The sequence below is a fragment of the Palaemon carinicauda genome, unplaced genomic scaffold, assembly GCF_036898095.1.
Source record: "Palaemon carinicauda isolate YSFRI2023 unplaced genomic scaffold, ASM3689809v2 scaffold1394, whole genome shotgun sequence".
NCBI lineage: Eukaryota > Metazoa > Arthropoda > Malacostraca > Decapoda > Palaemonidae > Palaemon > Palaemon carinicauda.
In genome coordinates this window covers 28,318-47,500 of record NW_027168920.1, presented here as the reverse complement: position 1 = coordinate 47,500, position 19,183 = coordinate 28,318, and the positions used below count along the sequence as shown (strand labels likewise).

The 19,183-nt window shown below is 39.7% G+C and overlaps 1 long non-coding RNA gene across 1 annotated transcript; it reads right to left on the bottom strand.

Moving 5' to 3' along the window:
- Positions 1 to 956: 956 nt before the first annotated feature.
- Positions 957 to 15,498, bottom strand: LOC137635543 (uncharacterized). The gene is made up of 3 exons (XR_011042706.1): positions 15,056 to 15,498; positions 8,246 to 14,745; positions 957 to 1,168 (listed from the first exon to the last, which is right to left on the bottom strand). It is a non-coding gene; the product is annotated as an uncharacterized lncRNA (long non-coding RNA).
- Positions 15,499 to 19,183: the final 3,685 nt, after the last annotated feature.

The following is a 19,183-nucleotide window of genomic DNA, read 5'->3' as shown; positions in this document are numbered from 1 at the left end:
TCTCTGTATTGAATGTTGTTGGTGCATACTTTTTATGTAAGCTGATAATCAACCGTTTGATTATATCACTGATACTATTAGATTCTTCTATGTTACCAGCACGATTTTCATAAATAAGAAAATACGCTCCATTTTCTGTATTCCTTCCATGTCCTCTGAAACTGAACATATGACCCAGTTCTTCTAATTTTCCTCAATCCTGTTATATCATAATTTACTTATTTCAGCGCATCCAGTAACGCTGCAAGATCTTCCTTAGAAAGGGTCCTGACATTGTACGTTGCGAGTTTCAGTTCCCATATAGGCCTGTAATACATACATACATACATACATAAAGGCATTTTAAAAATATTGATTTTTTATGACCAATGCAGTATTATCAAGTGTATGAAGTACTTCTCTGTTTGTGAGGTTTCATAGTCATACCGTGTTACCATAGTTTAAAACTAAAGAAAAATAACAATTGTCAATTAAATCATCATAACTGTGTTCTGTACACTAGAACTAAAGATATAAAAGCCGTTAAAAGTTTTGTGATAAAACTAAAACTGAAAAACAAACGATAGATATAAATCATGAAGAAAAACATAGTAGGCTTACGAAACTGATAGCACTAACTCGATTGATATTGCAATAAGTTTATAGCAAGGAATTACCATCGTTAATATATTTTGATAAATTCATCAAGCATGCCTACCGGTACTTTATGATGGTCACTGTGTACAAAATGGAATTGGCCACGTAAAAATCTCCCAATTACTATGATTTTGTATTTGCTTAAATCTGCTGTCTGATGCCAGGATATCGCATCTTGGGGAGTTTCGTCGTCAATACCATTTCAAGCTTCATGCACACTCACCCAAAAACGCTCCTACGTCCCTGAATATTCCTATGGCTGAGCGAATTCTTTTCGAAAAGCAATTATTGAGAGGGTAATGTAACAAATTAAGGAGAAGCAAAATTATAAGTCATAAAAAAATTAATTTAATTTACAATTAAACGGTAAATTTATGACAATTTATTACAATTCGAAGAATGACTGACGAATATGATGATCCTGATCAGTTCAAATCTCGGAAAAACTTAGCGTGGACTTTCTCTCTCTCCGCCAGAGAAACTGCATTTGGTCCGCACTATTACCCCTCAATTTTCGAAACATCCGAAGGATCTGTAACCCATAGCATGAAACATGTTATTTTCATTAGTAAAATAAATTTTTGAATATACTTACCCGATAATCATGTAGCTGTCAACTCCGTTGCCCGACAGAAATCTAAGGAGGGATACGCCAGCTATCACAATACTAGAAGGGGGTGTACTAACAGCGCCACCTGTGGCCAGGTACTCAAGTACTTCTTGTTGACACCTCCTCAATTATTCCTCGATCCCACTGGTTCTTTATGGGGAGGAAGGGAGGGTCAATTAAATCATGATTATCGGGTAAGTATATTCAAAAATTTATTTTACTAATGAAAATAACATTTTTCAATATTAAACTTACCCGATAATCATGTAGCTGATTCGCACCCAGGGGGGTGGGTGAAAACCAGTGAACAAGATTAAAGGATAGCCAAGTATCCCCAAATTTCATATAACAGTTATCTCTAATAACAAATGAAATAATAAGTACCTGGTAAGGAAGTCGAATTGAACCGTTACTCTGCCTCTTTTTTAAGTTCGTCTTCCTTACTGAGCGCAGCGTTCCTCTTGGAGGCTGAATCAACCCAAGGTGCTAAAGTATATAGGGTTGCAACCCCTACTAAAGGACCTCTACACAACCTTTAACCTAGGCGCTTCTCAAGAATGAATTGACCACCCGCCAAATCAAAAGGATGCGGAAGGCTTCTTAGCCTACCGTAACAACCATAAAAACAACAAAAAGAATTCAAGAGAAAAGTTAAAAAGGTTATGGGATTAAGGGAATGTAGTGGCTGAGCCCTCACCTACTACTGCACTCGCTGCTACGAATGGTCCCAGGGTGTAGCAGTTCTCGTAAAGAGACTGGACATCTTTCAGATAAAATGATGCAAACACTGACTTGCTCCTCCAATAGGTTGCATCCATTACACTCTGCAGAGAACGGTTTTTATTAAAGGCCATCGAAGTAGCTACGGCTCTTACTTCGTGGGTCCTTACCTTCAGCAATGCAAGGTCTTCCTCCTTTAAGTGAGAATGTGCTTCTCTAATCAGAAGCCTTATATAATACGAAAGCCCATTCTTGGACATGGGTCTCGAGGGTTTCCTGATGGCACACCATAAGGCTTCTGACTGTCCTCGGAGAGGTTTAGACCTCTTGAGATAATATTTGAGAGCTCTGACAGGGCAAAGAACTCTCTCAAGTTCGTTACCTACCATGTTGGAAAGGCTAGGTATCTCGAACGATCTAGGCCAAGGACGTGAAGGAAGTTCGTTCTTTGCTAGGAATCCAAGCTGGAAAGAACATGTAGCAGACTCGGTCGTGAAACCAATGTTCTTGCTGAAGGCATGAACCTCACTGACTCTCTTAGCTGTTGCCAGGCAAACGAGAAAAAGAGTCTTGAGGGTAAGGTCCTTGAATGAAGCTGACTGGAGAGGTTCGAACCTAGAAGTCATAAGGAACTTTAAGACTACGTCTAAATTCCAGCCTGGAGTGGAAAGACGACGATCTTTAGACGTCTCAAAAGACTTAAGAATGTCTTGAAGGTCCTTGTTGGAAGACAGGTCCAAACCTCTATGGCGGAGAACTGAGGCCAACATACTCCTATATCCCTTAATCGTAGGAGCTGAAAGGGATCTCTCATTCCTAAGATGAAGCAGGAAGTCAGCTATTTGGGTCACAGAGGTATTGGTAGAGGATATTGAATTGGCTCTACACCAGCTTCGGAAGACCTCCCACTTAGACTGGTAGACCCTACGAGTGGAAACCCTTCTTGCTCTGGCAATAGCCCTGGCTGCCTCCTTCGAAAAGCCTCGAGCTCTAGCGAATCTTTCGACAGTCTGAAGGCAGTCAGTTGAAGAGCGTGGAGGTTTGGATGTAACCTGTCTACGTGAGGTTGACGTAGAAGGTCCACTCTTAGAGGTAGAGTCCTGGGGAAGTCTACTAGCCATTGTAGTACCTCTGTGAACCATTCTCTTGCAGGCCAAAGGGGAGCAACCAGCGTCAGCCGTGTCCCTTCGTGCGAGACGAATTTCTGCAGAACCTTGTTGATTATCTTGAACGGAGGGAATGCGTACAGGTCGAGATGGGACCAGTTCAGTAGAAAGGCATCCACATGAACTGCTGCAGGGTCTGGAACAGGAGAACAAAACAGAGGAAGTCTCTTGGTCATGGAGGTGGCAAACAGATCTATGGTAGGTTGACCCCACAAGGTCCAAAGTCTGTTGCACACACTCTTGTGGAGGGTCCATTCCGTGGGAATGACCTGATTCCTTCTGCTCAGACGATCTGCTGACACGTTCATATTGCCCTGGATGAACCTCGTGACTAGAGAGAGGTTTAGACTTCTTGACCAAATGAGGAGGTCCCTTGCGATCTCGTAAAGGCTCCTCGAATGGGTCCCCCCTTGCTTGGAGATGTAAGCCAAGGCTGTGGTGTTGTCCGAGTTCACCTCCACCACTTTGCCTAGCAGGAGGGACTTGAAGTTCAACAGGGCTAGATGAACTGCCAGCAGTTCCTTGCAGTTGATGTGGAGAGAACGTTGTTCCTCGTTCCACATTCCGGAGCATTCCTTTCCGTCCAAGGTTGCACCCCAGCCCGAGTCCGATGCATCTGAGAAGAGATGAAGATTGGGGGTCTGAATGGCCAAGGATAGACCCTCTCTGAGAAGGAGGTTGTGCTTCCACCACAGGAGAGTGGTCTTCATCTCTTGGTTGATAGGGATAGAGATTGCTTCCAGGGTAGAACTCTTGTCCCAATGAGCTGCAAGGTGGAATTGAAGAGGGCGGAGGTGGAGTCTGCCCAGCTCGACAAACAGGGCTAGGGACGAGAGAGTCCCTGTGAGACTCATCCACTGTCTCACTGAGCAACTGTTCCTCTTCAGCATGCTCATGATGCACTCTAGGGCTTGGCTTATCCTGGGGGCCGATGGAAAAGCCCGAAAACTCTGACTCTGAATTTCCATTCCCAGATACACGATGGATTGTGAGGGAATGAGTTGAGATTTTTCCAAATTGACTAATAGACCCAGGTCTCTGATAAGGTCTAAAGTCCAATGAAGATTCTCCAGACAACGACGACTCGAGGAGGCTCTCAACAGCCAGTCGTCTAGGTAGAGGGAGGCTCTGATGTTTGACAAGTGAAGGAATTTGGCCACATTCCTCATCAGAAGGGTAAAGACCATAGGAGCTGTGCTTAGGCCAAAACACAGGGCTTGGAATTGGTAGACGACCTTTCCGAAAACGAATCTTAGGAAAGGTTGGGAGTCTGGATGAATCGGAACGTGAAAATAAGCATCTTTCAAGTCCAATGAGACCATCCAGTCCTCCTGTCTGACCGCTGCCAAGACCGACTTGGTTGTCTCCATCGTGAACGTCAGCTTGGTGACATACTCGTTGAGAGCGCTGACGTCCAGCACAGGTCTCCAACCTCCTGTCTTCTTGGCCACAAGAAAGAGGCGGTTGTAGAAGCCCGGGGATTGATGGTCCCGGACTACAACCACAGCCTTCTTCTGCACAAGAAGCGACACCTCCTGGTGCAAAGCTAGCCTCTTGTCCTCCTCTTTGTAGTTGGGAGAGAGGTTGATGGGCGAAGTGGTCAGAGGTGGTTGAAGGAAGAATGGAATCCTGTAACCGAACCTCAGCCAACTGACAGACTGTGCGTCTGCACCTCTCATCTCCCAAGCTCGCCAGAAGGTCTTGAGTCTGGCTCCTACTGTCGTCTGGAGAATCGGAGAGTCAGTGTTTTCCTTTGGATGGCTTGGATCCTTTCCTGGACTTGCCTCTGTAAGAGTCTGGACGGGAGCTTCCTCGGCTGGGGGCTCTACCACGAAAGGGCGGAATGAATCTAGTCGCAGGGGTATCAGCCACTGGGGAGCGGTAAGTCTTAGGGGCTGAGGTGGGAGCCTTAGACTTACGAGCCGAAGAAGCTACAAGATCGTGCGTGTCCTTCTGTATCAAAGCAGCCGACAAATCTTTAATGAGCTCTTCGGGAAAAATAAACTTCGAAAGAGGAGCAAACAGAAGTTGTGAACGTTGGCAAGGGGTAATGCTGGCGGAAAGGAAAGAACACAGCTGTTCCCTTTTCTTCAAAACCCCTGATACAAACAAGGACGCTAGCTCGCCCGATCCATCTCTGATGGCCTTATCCATACAGGACATTAACAGCATGGCAGAATCTTTGTCCGTATGGGAGGTTTTCTTGCTGAGGGCCCCCAGGCACCAGTCGAGAAAATTAAACATTTCAAAAGCTCTAAACACTCCTTTAAGCAAGTGATCCAAGTCCGAGAAGGTCCAACACACTTTTGAGCGTCTCATAGCAGATCTTCGAGGCGAGTCTACCAGACTTGAGAAGTCAGCCTGGGCAGAGGCAGGTATTCCCAAGCCTGGTGCTTCCCCTGTGGCATACCAAACGCTCGCTTTCGAAGTGAGCTTCGTTGGAGGGAACAAGAAGGAAGTCTTGCCAAGAAGTTGCTTAGACTGCAGCCATTCCCCTAAGATCCTAAAAGCCCTCTTGGAGGATCTAGCTAGGACAAGCTTGGTATAGGAAGACTGAGCTTGTTGCACTCCCAGCGAAAACTCAGATGGTGGAGAGCGGGGTATAGCTGAGACAAAATGGTCTGGATAAACCTCCCTGAGAAGAGCCAAGACCTTGCGAAAATCAAGAGACTGTGGAGAGGGTCTGGATTCGTCCACGTCCGAAGAGGGATCAAGGTGTGCTTCCTCATCATCCGAAATCTCAACCCCAGAATGAGGCGACGGGATCGGAAACGAATGCTGAACCGCAGAGTCAGAACGAGCAGGAACAACAACAGAGGTGGAAGGAGGAGGTGCAGCAAGTTCCTGTTCCTGTGGTATAAGTGGAGCGTGAACTGAAGGTTGCCTTAAAGAAGGCTGATGCTGAACAACACCGGGAACAGTGAACACAGAAACTGGTTCAACATCGTACGCCTGGCAGATGGAGCTGCGACTGGGTGCAGCGAGTGCAGGCGGGTGCAGCACAGGCTGAACCGGTGCAGGAGGTTGGTGCACCACCGGTGCAGGCGGGTGCAGCAAAGGCTGAACGGGTGCAGGAGGTTGGTGCACCACCGGTGCAGGCGGGTGCAGCACAGGCTGAACCGGTGCAGGAGGTAGGTGCACCACCGGTGCAGGCGGGTGCAGCACAGGCTGAACGGGTGCAGGAGGTTGGTGCACCACCGGTGCAGGCGGGTGCAGCACAGGCTGAACCGGTGCAGGAGATAGGTGTACCACAGGTGCAGGAGGTGCAGCACTCTCAGCACGACACTCACGCATCAGGTCCGAAAGCTGTGCTTGCATGGACTGAAGCATAGACCACTTGGGATCAGCAGAGACATTAGCAGACTGAGGTAAAGCCATAACAGTGGTTGCACCACCGGTGCAGCTCTGTTGTACCTTACTCCTCTTGGGCGGAGTACAATCGCTAGAAGACTGAGGCGAGTCAGAGCTGAGCCAACGACTGCAACCTGGCTGAGCACTCGAAGGTTGGACTCTGCGTTTAAGCGGTCTAGAGACCTGAGACCAACGTTTCTTCCCCGAGGGAAGATCAGCGGACGAGCGGAAGACGGGCTCAATCGTCTGCAAGTGGGAGTGACGGTCTGTGGTAGACACGCCCGCAACCACTGAGGATGATTCTGTGCGCCTAACAAGGCCTGCCGAACCCTTATGCCCTTCGACATTGCTTCTCCCCTGGGCTTGGGAGCTTGCAAGAGGTCCCGGACTGGGAGAACGACTGGCTCGCACAGAAAAATCCCCACGCACCACACTGGCACTAACACTAGTACAAGGCACTGCACCGACACTAGCACTCGTCACAGCACTGGCACTAACTTCACCCACTGCACTCTTGGCCTTCAACTCTTTCACTTCGGCCATCAGAGACTTATGGTCACTTACCACTGACTCTACCTTATCGCCTAAAGCCTGAATAGCACGTAAAACCACTGACATATCAGGCGGAGGGCACACAGTAGGTTCGGGGGTAGCCACTACAGGGGTAGGATCAGGAAGAGGATCATGAGATGAGGAAAATAAAGAAGAGTGAGAAGAACTCCTCCTAGCTCTAATTCTCTCTAACTTAGAAGAATACTTTAAAAGTCGGACAAAATCCAATTCCGAAAGACCGGCGCATTCCTCACATCGATTTTCTAACTGACAGGGTCTGTCCCTACAGTCAGAACAAGCGGTGTGAGGATCTACCGAGACCTTCGGAATACGTCTATTGCAAGACCTACAACGTCTATGGGAGGGGGCTTGCGAAATGTCAGACATTTTGTTTTCAAGAGAAGTCAAAGGGAGATCCAAAAAACAAGCAAAAATTCGTTAACCGTTAAACTGAATTAAATAAAAGCTATCTAGCTAATATCAGAAGGTTTCCAGTAATGCGACAGCCGTAAATCAAAGAGAATACATCACCAAATAAGCGAGAATAAACTCGAAGACCATGAGCGTATCCCAGAACGTCTAGCCGGAGGCACGACAGAGGAATAATTGAGGAGGTGTCAACAAGAAGTACTTGAGTACCTGGCCACAGGTGGCGCTGTTAGTACACCCCCTTCTAGTATTGTGATAGCTGGCGTATCCCTCCTTAGATTTCTGTCGGGCAACGGAGTTGACAGCTACATGATTATCGGGTAAGTTTAATATTGAAAAATTATAAATTGGAAACGCCAGGGGCTACAAACATAACAATGTGCATAGATGCGAAATCTTAGAAAACAAACTAACTTTTAATATTAATCTATGGAAAATAAGAAACCTAGAATAATAAACGATTTGATAATCCCAATATAAGTGTCAAGGTCAAATTTAAAACTTAAAAAGAGACCCTTCAGACTTTATTATATATATATATATTATATATATATATATATATATATATATATATATATATATATATATATATATATATATATATATATATATATATTATATATATATATATATATATATATATATATATATATTATATATATATATATAATATTATATATATATATATATATGAGTTTGGTTGCAAGACAAAAGGTTATAAAACCGTAACTATAGTTGAAAGTTCACAAAGCAAATGCATCGAACTTAATGCAAATCTTACCTCAACATATAGCCAGTCTTTTAGGTCCATAGAAAAGCAGTGACGATGGTAGAGGTGATGATGGTAGTCTTCTATTTGAGCTCTTGAGTAGTATAAGGTGGTCAGACGATGACGTGATCCATGAGCGGCTAAGTCAAGAGCCACCGATCTTACACTAATGAATGACAGCCATTGTCTCTTGGCGGCCAAAAAAAATTCTTCTAATCCGGGAGAAGACTGCCTTGCTGCGCTTCTTACACTGGCCTCTCCATACTGCCTTCTTCAGATCATTCACCACTGACAACGGTTTTCCCAGTCTTGTGTCCAGCAGCGAACAACCTGGTAAAACTTTAAATACATCGCTCAAGAATGGCTTGTTTCTTGCTTTAAAATTGTCCCTAGAGGTAGTTTAAGGTATGCTAAGTAGAGGCATTTGCTTTTCAAAATAAAAGAACCAAACCATTCCCGAGCAAACAATTTAAACATAAGAAATTTACCACAACCAAACAATTCACATAATATACAAAACAATAAAATGCACACGGATGTGCATTTTTCTATACTCTCGCGAGGGGATTCAATTTTTTTAGGAAAAAATTGAATTACAATATAGCGATCAAAGATCACGCTAGACTGTCATCCAATAGTTTCTTTACCTTATCTTTCCCAATCATGGCAGCTCGCCTCTTGGGTCTCTCCTTAACCTCATCTTCTTTGCTCAGTTTATCCTCACATGGCGATTGTGTTTTATCGTTAAATTTAGCCTCATATTCCCGTTTATAGAGCAATGGAATCAAGGATGAAACGTGCCTTTTAGTCTCCTCCGTACTTTTCCCTTTGAGTACTGTTGCACCGGTTACTTCACCTAAAGAGTTCAGTTTTATCTCTTTGACAATACCCATTGGAAAATTAGTAGGTTTAAGAAGGGGTTCTTTAATGAGGACAATGTCTCCAACTTCTAATAGTTTATGATTAACAGGTTGGTATCTACTGCGTTTGTCAGTGGCTTGATTCACCAGCTGCACAACAAATTCTTTATTATATATCTCTATTATACTTTCCCTAGCCTTTCGTAACTTCCTGTGGCTGTCCTTCACATGGTCAATGGGAGATATATCAGGAACCCAAGTATCATCTGCCCTAGGTAAAGGATGTAAATGGGGAATAATATTTAAGGAATTCAATTTATGACCTTGAACTAAAATTTCTGGAGTTATAGGAGATGGAACAGGTTCAGTCCCATCATTGTTTCGCAAATATTCTTTAAAGGCAATTGGTCGATGGTTTACTATATGTACAATATTTTGTACAGCAAAGTCAAAATCTAAATATTCTAGGACCATATTCCGAATAGAGCCTTCAATAAGCCTTTTGACCATCTTCACACAAGATTCCACTAAAGATCCAAGTTCACTGTGGCCTTTATAGTACCGATGAAAGCTCAAAGGTTTTATGTTGTTCTCCCTGAAATAGGATTGTGTATCCTTATCACTTAAAAATGTTTCAACGGTTCTAGCCCAGTAAGGTCCAAAATAATCAATGAAAATATACCTGTAAGGTATGGTTGAAGGAGAAACCCGAAATTCTCTATAAGGGACTGGTTTAACTTTATAGTTCTACCGTTAAATCTACGGCAGTGAACACAAGTTTTCAAGACTTTCTTTACAGTAGAAAAACTGCAAGGAATCCAAAACTGTTTCCTAGCCTCAGATAATGTGGCATATATTCCAGAATTAGCTAACTTAACATGAAAATTTCTAATAATTTCTTCAGTCAATTTACTGTTTTTGGCCAAAAGAATAGGGAATACATAACTACAGTCTCTCCACATATGAAATTTACTTTTAACTGTTAGTAAACCAGATTTCTTTTCAATGAATAAGTTTAGTTGACTTACTATGCTAGGCATATCTCTAATTTTAGGGTTCCTTTCTCTAAAATATTTAAAAACATCCGGAAAATTTTGGCGTTGATCTTGCAAAATCACCATTTGCCATGCATTCAAAGAAATTTCATCATTACTGGAAACCTCAAACTAATCATACTTGCCGGATTTGTTCTTTAACTTCAGTTTGACATTGTTTATGAATGTCAGTACATGTTTGTAGACCGAAATCAAATGAAGCCAATCGGAATTTCCAAGTGTAGAATTCAAAATGCCTCCCCTCTCTGGCTCGGTCACACACCCTATCTCACAGTGGCCTTCTGAAACTCCAAGTACATTGGTTAAAAGATTTAGGATCGTTACATCCAAACTGTCATCTTCCAAGATATCATGAATGGTATCAGGTCCTGTGAAGAAATTTGATTTTATTAACCTCTTATATGACAATGACCTGGTAGTACAATCTGCAGGATTTATCATACCTGCACAAAATTTGAAAGTCACAGGGACCGTTTCACATAGATTCTCTATTCTTTGTAACATATTCATAACAAAAATACTTAGTTTTTTTAATTTATCAAACCTATTTGTTCGAGAATTTAACCAATTCAGTGCAACTGCACTATCTGAGAAAACTACCAATTTTGTAATGTTTATGGGGGAGACACCCACTGAACCACTAAGTTCCTTATAAATGTCAACAATAGTTTCTGTACCAAGCAAGAGATTGAAATTCAAGAGAAGGGATAGAATTTAACTCTAACTGGCGTCCAATTATTCTATTTTTTGACAGAAGGAAACTTACCTCCTTTGTTCGCAAGTTCTTGATAAAGAGCACAACTCCATATATATGCTTGCTAGAATCACAAAAAGCAATAATTTGGAAAGGATCATTCTTGCGACCAACAAATCTCTTCACTGCAATTTCAGGAACACCATTTACTTGCTTGCAAATATTAGACCATTCTCGTAGCTCCTCACCAGAGAGTCTATCGTCCCATCCAACTTCTTTCCTGTATTGTAGCGAGTGCATAAATAATCTAGCCCTGTTTAATAAAGGACCATGAAATGAGAACACATCAAAATTGGCTGCAATAGAACTTAAAATTTGTCTTTTGGTCGTTGCATCCTTATCAAGTACCAACTTGCTTGCCGAAAGAGTATCACAGTTTCTGTCCCAAAGCAAACCAAGCAATTTTACTTTTGTAGGAGTCTTTTCCTTATCTTTATCTACCTGTTGCTGCAGCGAGTCATCATTGGTTATGAATTGCTGCAATTCAAATTTGTAGGGAGAAAATATACTGTCAAGTTTCTCATAAGCCCATTTCAACCTGTCTATATCATTGGTCGTGTAAGCCAAGTTATCCATGTAAGCTAAGTTATATAACTCTGTCTTCAATTCCTTTACATCAATATTGTCACCTTGGACATCCCACATCAAAATTTTATAAAGTGCTAACATTAATAAAGTTGGACTACATGGCAAACCAAAGGGAAGTCTGCAATGTTTATAAACAATTAAGGAATAGTCCTTTTTAGATACGTTTCTATACCAATAAAAGAGTAACCTACTTTGATCTGAAGGCACCAACTTAATCATCAGAAATGCCTTTTTTATATCAAAACGTAACAATTTTTCATTAAATCTTAGCTGTAAAATAGTAGTTGAAATCTTCTTATTAAAACAAGGACCAGGAAAAATTGCTTGATTATGTGAGAGAGTTATAGGTTTATCTTTGTCAGATTCACACAAATTAGACAAAAATACATTACGGCATTTTGTCGACACTCGGTCCATCTTGAACACTGGCATGTGCGGCAGGAAGCTATGTTGGGGGTTTTCCTCCAAGAATTGCTCCAAGTTAGATACTCTCTCTATAATGCCTAGCTGTTCCTGTTCTTTAAAAACCTCATCAATCATTTGAAAAGCATTATCCTTTTTGCTAAATTTCTTAAAATTTGATTTTAATATTGCTTTTGACAGATTTTGATTCTTACCAAGCAAATGAGCTACTTTCCCATTCCATAACAGAGGCATAATTAACCTTCCATCACCATCTCTATCTGTATTTTCTAAAGCAAATTCTACTACTTTTTCTCCTCAGTGAAATCTTCGTCATATACGTTAGAATCACTGTACGAAATAATTTCTGCCTTCGAGGAAAGAATTTCTTCTGCTGCTCTCTCAAGTTCAGCTTCAACAATCCGACCCTTATTTAAAACAGAAATATTAACACAAGCAGGAAACTTAAATTAGTCTACCGAATCTAAAAACAATCCACCCATATCCAAATTACTATCAACTTCAAGGGGACCCTCACCCTTTACACAAACTTCAGAAGAATGCTTTATCCTGTCTGGTAATAGAGCTAGATTTTGCTTATACCTCTCAATGTCACCTACTAGCATCACTCCCAAGGGTGAATCCAAGTAAACAGAGGTAATCACTTCAGAATTACCTCCAAACAGCACATCCTTCTGTTGTACTAAATGAGAATTATTTCCAAAAAGCAATTTTATATCTTCAACTTTGTCCCTAGACATATGCAAAGTCTTGTCAGCTAATATATAGCCCTTATCCTTGAATACTTGAGCTACCTAAGAGATACCTGGCAAAAGTAATTTCAAATTAATAGACTTCATGGCAATAGCAGTAAAATAATTATCATTCAACTTTACCTTGTATACTACAGTGGCTAACGGCTTTGAAGAATTAATACCATTCACCACCAAAGAATAATTTGGATCAACAACTTCAAACTGCATACTCTTAGCCCAGTCTTCCTCAATGAAAGTTACTTGACTTCCTGAATCCTTTATACCTCGATCCCCATTGTCATTCAGTGAAAATGAAGGCATAGCAGTTACCGGGTTACAAGAGATTCTTAAAACTCCTAAATCAGACCAAGTTAAATTAGAAACAACAGAATTAGAGTTCGATTTCTCTTTACAATTCACCTTTGCCGTCTGGTTAGTCACTTCTTGGTTATCCGAATCATTCTTAAGGTTATTAGCAGTACTTTTTGGGTCTTTACGAAATTTACATAGAAAGCTGAAATGCCACTTGTTACAATTTTTACATTTTCGGTTAAATTTAAACCTGCAATCTGAAGTTTTATGAGAATCGTAAGTACAGTTTGTACAAAAATTCAATTGCTTTAGTTTTTAAATTTTACTCTGTGGAGTTACATAAACTGAACACTTAAAAATTGAGTGATCAATGTCTCCTTTATTGTCTGCCAAACATAGAGAACATTCTTTAACTTTAGACTTCTCAACATTGACAACAGCAGAAGCTAAACAATTTGAGTTGGGCACAACCTTTTTCTCAAGATTACCTTGTTTCACATTAAATTTCTTGGATATGTTTTTATATCTTTCCAAAGCAGTAAAGATATGTTCATCTATTTGCTGCAACGAGGGCTTATTCGAGCCAGTAATATGCATTAACCGATTCTTGAAACAGTCATTAAACCCATTCCATATGAAATACTGTAAAACTACGTTTTGATCTATGCTTAAAGCCTCAAATTGATTACAAATTGTTCTCATGTTACTGATAAAGTCATACGGATCACTCTGATACGTTAGCTTCAACTCCGATAACTGCTTAATAACCCTGCATTGTTGAGACAAAGTATCTGCAAACGCTTTCTGTAATAATTTCTTAGCTTCTTCATACGAACGGTTGCTACAATCTAATAAGTTTACCAGTTTAAGCGAGTCACCTGAAAGCTGTCTCGTAAGAAGAGTAAATTTAACGTGAGTACTAAGATCATACTTATCAATAGTTGCTTCGAACTCTCGCAAAAACATCGAAATATCCTCACCTTCTCGATTACCAAATGTCGGTAAAGGTAGTTCAGGTAATTTAAGCTGTGAAATTTCAGAACGCGAACGATCAGAAAGGGTTCCGGGCGAAAGTGACACCGTGGTCTTAAGGAGAGAGAGACTTACTCAAACGATCGTCATAAACGAACCAAGTATCCATTTCCTCACTCACCAATTCATCGCCGTTGTCGTCTTTATCTGCGCTATCCCAAATTTCCTTCAAAACCTCGTTATTCACTTTGTCAAGTTTTTCTTTAAGGTCAACCAACATGTTCATATGCTCGTTAGCATCGCTTACAGACATCGAAAAAACAAACATTTCTATGAAATTACACTTCTTGGTAACTTGGGCTGAACGAAAACTGCGCGAAATGCTCTTCGGCGGCTTTTTTCTAAGAACTTAATAAACAAAATTAAACTTAAAGCAATACAGTGAAATATTAAAGAGATACGGGACTCTGGAACGTAACCAGCTCACGAAAATTCATCGAGAAAACATACTCAAGGCAATAATGAACCTCGCAACCAATCCCATCCTCCTCGCCATTTTCGAAAAGCAATTATTGAGAGGGCAATGTAACATAAATTAAGGAGAGGCAAAATTATAAGTCATAAAAAATTAATTCAATTTACAAATAAACGGTAAATTTATGACAATTCACAATCCGAAGAATGACTGGCGAATATGATGATCCTGATCAGTTCAAATCTCGGAAAAACTTAGCGTGGACTTTCTCTCTCTCCGCCAGAGAAACTGCATTTGGTCCGCACTATTACCCCTCAATTTTCGAAACATCCGAAGGATCTGTAACCCATAGCATGAAACATTATAAATTGGAAACGCCAGGGGCTACAAACATAACAATGTGCATATATGCGAAATCTTAGAAAACAAACGAACTTTTAATATTAATCTATGGAAAATAAGAAACCTAGATCAATAAACGATTTGATAAATCTAATATAAGTGTCAAGATCAAATTTAAAACTTAAAAAGAGACCCTTCAGACTTTATTATATATATATGAGTTTGGTTGCAAGACAAAAGGTTATAAAACCGTAACTATAGTTGAAAGTTCACAAAGCAAATGCATCGAACTTAATGCAAATCTTACCTCAACATATAGCCAGTCTTTTAGGTCCATAGAAAAGCAGTGACGATGGTAGAGGTGATGATGGTAGTCTTCTATTTGAGCTCTTGAGTAGTATAAGGTGGTCAGACGATGACGTGATCCATGAGCGGCTAAGTCAAGAGCCACCGATCTTACACTAATGAATGACAGCCATTGTCTCTTGGCGGCCAAAAAAAATTCTTCTAATCCGGGAGAAGACTGCCTTGCTGCGCTTCTTACACTGGCCTCTCCATACTGCCTTCTTCAGATCATTCACCACTGACAACGGTTTTCCCAGTCTTGTGTCCAGCAGCGAACAACCTGGTAAAACTTTAAATACATCGCTCAAGAATGGCTTGTTTCTTGCTTTAAAATTGTCCCTAGAGGTAGTTTAAGGTATGCTAAGTAGAGGCATTTGCTTTTCAAAATAAAAGAACCAAACCATTCCCGAGCAAACAATTTAAACAAAGAAATTTACCACAACCAAACAATTCATATAATATACAAAACAATAAAATGCACACGGATGTGCATTTTTCTACAAATTCGATATTAGGGGATATGTGTGGCTTTTTTTTTCTTTTTTGAATTAATTATATGAAACCATGAACCATGTGAATAATAATAGAACAACAATCAAATGACGACTTCTTTAATTTTAGTAAAGTTGAGATCCTCAATAATTTGCTACCGACAACAATTGTGACAACAATGAGAATTATATTAAGAAAAGTAAAAATAGGTGCCACCTTTTCTTTGTAAACTATAAGGTAATCTAAAGCAGGTGAAATTGTTGGATGAGAAATTATATTTAAGTTCTTTATTTTGAATGTCTGACTTAGCTTGAAGAATTGTTGACCATGCTTGTTCCATTTAGGTAATAATGAATGAGAATTCTTTGAATATATTTCAAATATTACGGAATGATAATATTATATTGGCTTTTTAAGGTTTTAAAATGTTCTAACTTATGTATTCTTCAAATACTATCACAATAAAGTTAACCATTTATGAATTCATTTGTATCTAACATCATTACCAATATATATAACCTTGAATATATATATATGGAAAATAACCACACACAAAATTCTATCAGTTTATGGATTCTAAATATTAAATTCTTATATGGCCTGTTGTAGTAATACAACGTTATAAATATATTGTCTTTCATCAATCAAAACTCACGTTTCTATTTTTCATTTTCAAAGAGGTTCAATTATAACTACTTTTAATCAAAGGCAAAACTGTCGTTGTTTACTTTCCAAATAATAGGTTTAGCATTCACCTTTATTGAAAAGGTGAATAGTAGGTAATACATATTTGCAGCCCGTCAAATGGAATTAAAACTAATATATGATCAATGCTGATTTTTTTTTATTGTAGAAAATTGATGGAAAATATGTAAGTTGTCAACCAAAGGCTTGTAATGACTGTTGATCATACACTTGTGAACTTAATTTAATTGATGGTTCAAAGGCCTTCAATCATTATAATGTTTATAACGTTAATTTTCCTTTTTTTTTTAACGCATGTCTTGTTTGCTGGGCTATTCCATGAGTACTTATTCACTTCCGTGTAATAAAGTCATCAGTCATATGTGTGTCTAAGCGGTGTGGCATCATCCAAGAGTGTATTTGGTATTCGTACATTTTATATCCATACAACAAAAAGCGTGGTTCTTCACCCGTTCTACTGCTAACTGTGTTAGTTCTCGTAAACTGTATAACTTATATCCTATCATCCCAAATTACTGTTTGTGAGGTCACAATAGTTTGTAAGATATTCTTAATTTTTGCTATTTGCCCTTTTCAGCATATTATTTGAACTGCGTTTATAAGCTATAGTCTCCCACTTTTTTATCTCAAACAATTTACATAATTGTCTAAGACGCGAGGAGTACCTCAGGGCACGAGTTTCAAATAATAATCCAAAACTTTATCCCTCATTATTTTAGGAAAATATCCCGTGTGTTTCATTGCCACTAAATGGAATGTATCCAACTCTATGAAGCACTTCTGTAGTGTATTTCAAACATGAAAGATAGCCATATGTTGATTACAAATATTACCTGAACTAATTTATTTGCTGCTTCTGAGCAACAAGGCCATAAGTAATTCCTAGTTATGATACGGGTTGTCGTATTGACACATAATTCTTTTTGACATATAATTGCATTGATTAACCCAAAATTTTATGTAGAGTTAGGATCCTGCATCAATTTTCCTAGTATTTTGCTAATAACTCCGATGGTTTCTTCTCCCACATTTACCTTTTCCAAATCTACGTCGAATGTTTAACAGCTAAAAAATATTTTTAGTTGTTAAAATCTTTTTTTTCCCGAGCTTTCAATAATCCATCTAAAGTTGTATTAAACCTTCATGAAACTTAGATAAATTTTGGGCAAATTTACGTACACAAATGAACCATCCATTAAATCTTATGTTATTTGTTAATAGCCTCTTGTTTTAAGGATTGCAGATTGGCCTATGTCCAAATAAAACATGCCTTACCTTCTTCAATGTCATATAAATAGCCAAACATTCTCTTCCATTAGTGTTATAATTCTTTTCAGCTACATTTAATACCCTGCCAGCATAAAAGACGACTCTCATCCTTGTTTTCGCTTTAGGTAAAAGAAATGCTCCTTATCCTCTGCTTGAAGGATCACATGCTATATAAAGATCTTTGGAAAAGTCTGGGTACATCAAAATAGAATCTTGCATTAACCTATGGTTCAACCATCCATTCATAATCCCTTTCCTTCTTCATCAATTCCGTTAATGGCTTTGCTATTGTTGCAAATCCCTAAATGGAAGACCTATAGTAGCCTCCTATTCCTAGGAATCTTTGTACTCTTTAAGTATTTTGGAGCCAGATAGAGTTTACTTATATCTTTATTTCTGTATCTTTACTTACTATATCCACACTGGATATAATGATATAATCTATATAAACAGAAACATTTTCTACATGTCTCAAAATCTGTAGCGGTGACCTACCAAGAAATGAAATTCAAATGGGAGAGTTAGGTATCTATACCTAGAGTTAGGTTAATGTATACAACAGTCTTTAGCAGCAACTACAAAGTTCTTGGTTTCTGAGGTCACTCATTCCACCATCATACAAGTGAGACTCTGGATCCTAACTGTATATGTACAAAGCATTTGCAAAGACCCTTCTTTAGTTCACATGGAGTGCTTCTGGTGCTGACTTCATTCGATCAGGTCATCAATCACGTGTTCACTTCCATCCAGTCACGGAATCCTACACGTCATTCATATCTTGCTTTTAAGAACTTGGTTGTAATGCTATAAAATAGTCGTTAACAAGGTTTTATCAGTCAACTTTCCGTCTTTGCTATGAATCATGTTTATTTTGAAATTTTCTCTTTATCAAACCTTTTGACCTTTCTTAAAAATTGGGGATATATGCTCATATACTACAGTAATCCTACCTTTATACTGAATCATCTCCATCATGAATTTTCCTCTTTACCTAACATTTTAGCCTCTCTCTCTGTCTCTATTCACTACATTAAACCTTCGAAGCTAGCCTTCAAATTGCATCATAGTCTTTAGCTGTGAGGGGGACTTGTTGGGGGTGCTCAGGCAATGTGACATAGCTAAGGAATCCTTTTTACAATCCAAGTTAATCACACACTCGTTTGCCCGGATGATTCTTTTGGTAGATTTCACAACCTATCATTTGAGACAGGGTAATGTGCTAATGAGAGGAGCAACTTGACCCTCCTCCACCATCCCCCCTGTCTCCTGAACAAAGTGGACATGTATTCTCTCACCAGGTTTATGACTCCATTCATGCCAACCTCCCCCACTTCGTGAAGTACCCCCTTAACATTGACATCACTCTCAGTAAAATGGTGCCATTGGAGAAATTAGCTATTTCAAGCGATCCTGTAAGTTTGCTTGTTTATGAGGGCACATGCATGTCCCAACCTATTCAACTTTCCATGTGGTGCTCAACGACTCCCTCTATACCAGGCCTGTTGACAAATTATCTATCCCACCTATGCATAAAGTCAACCCCTTAGTGATACACATGAAAACTCACACTTTCTGATGAAGTTCTTTTGGAATTACTAGTCATACACACCTCTCTTTGTATGTG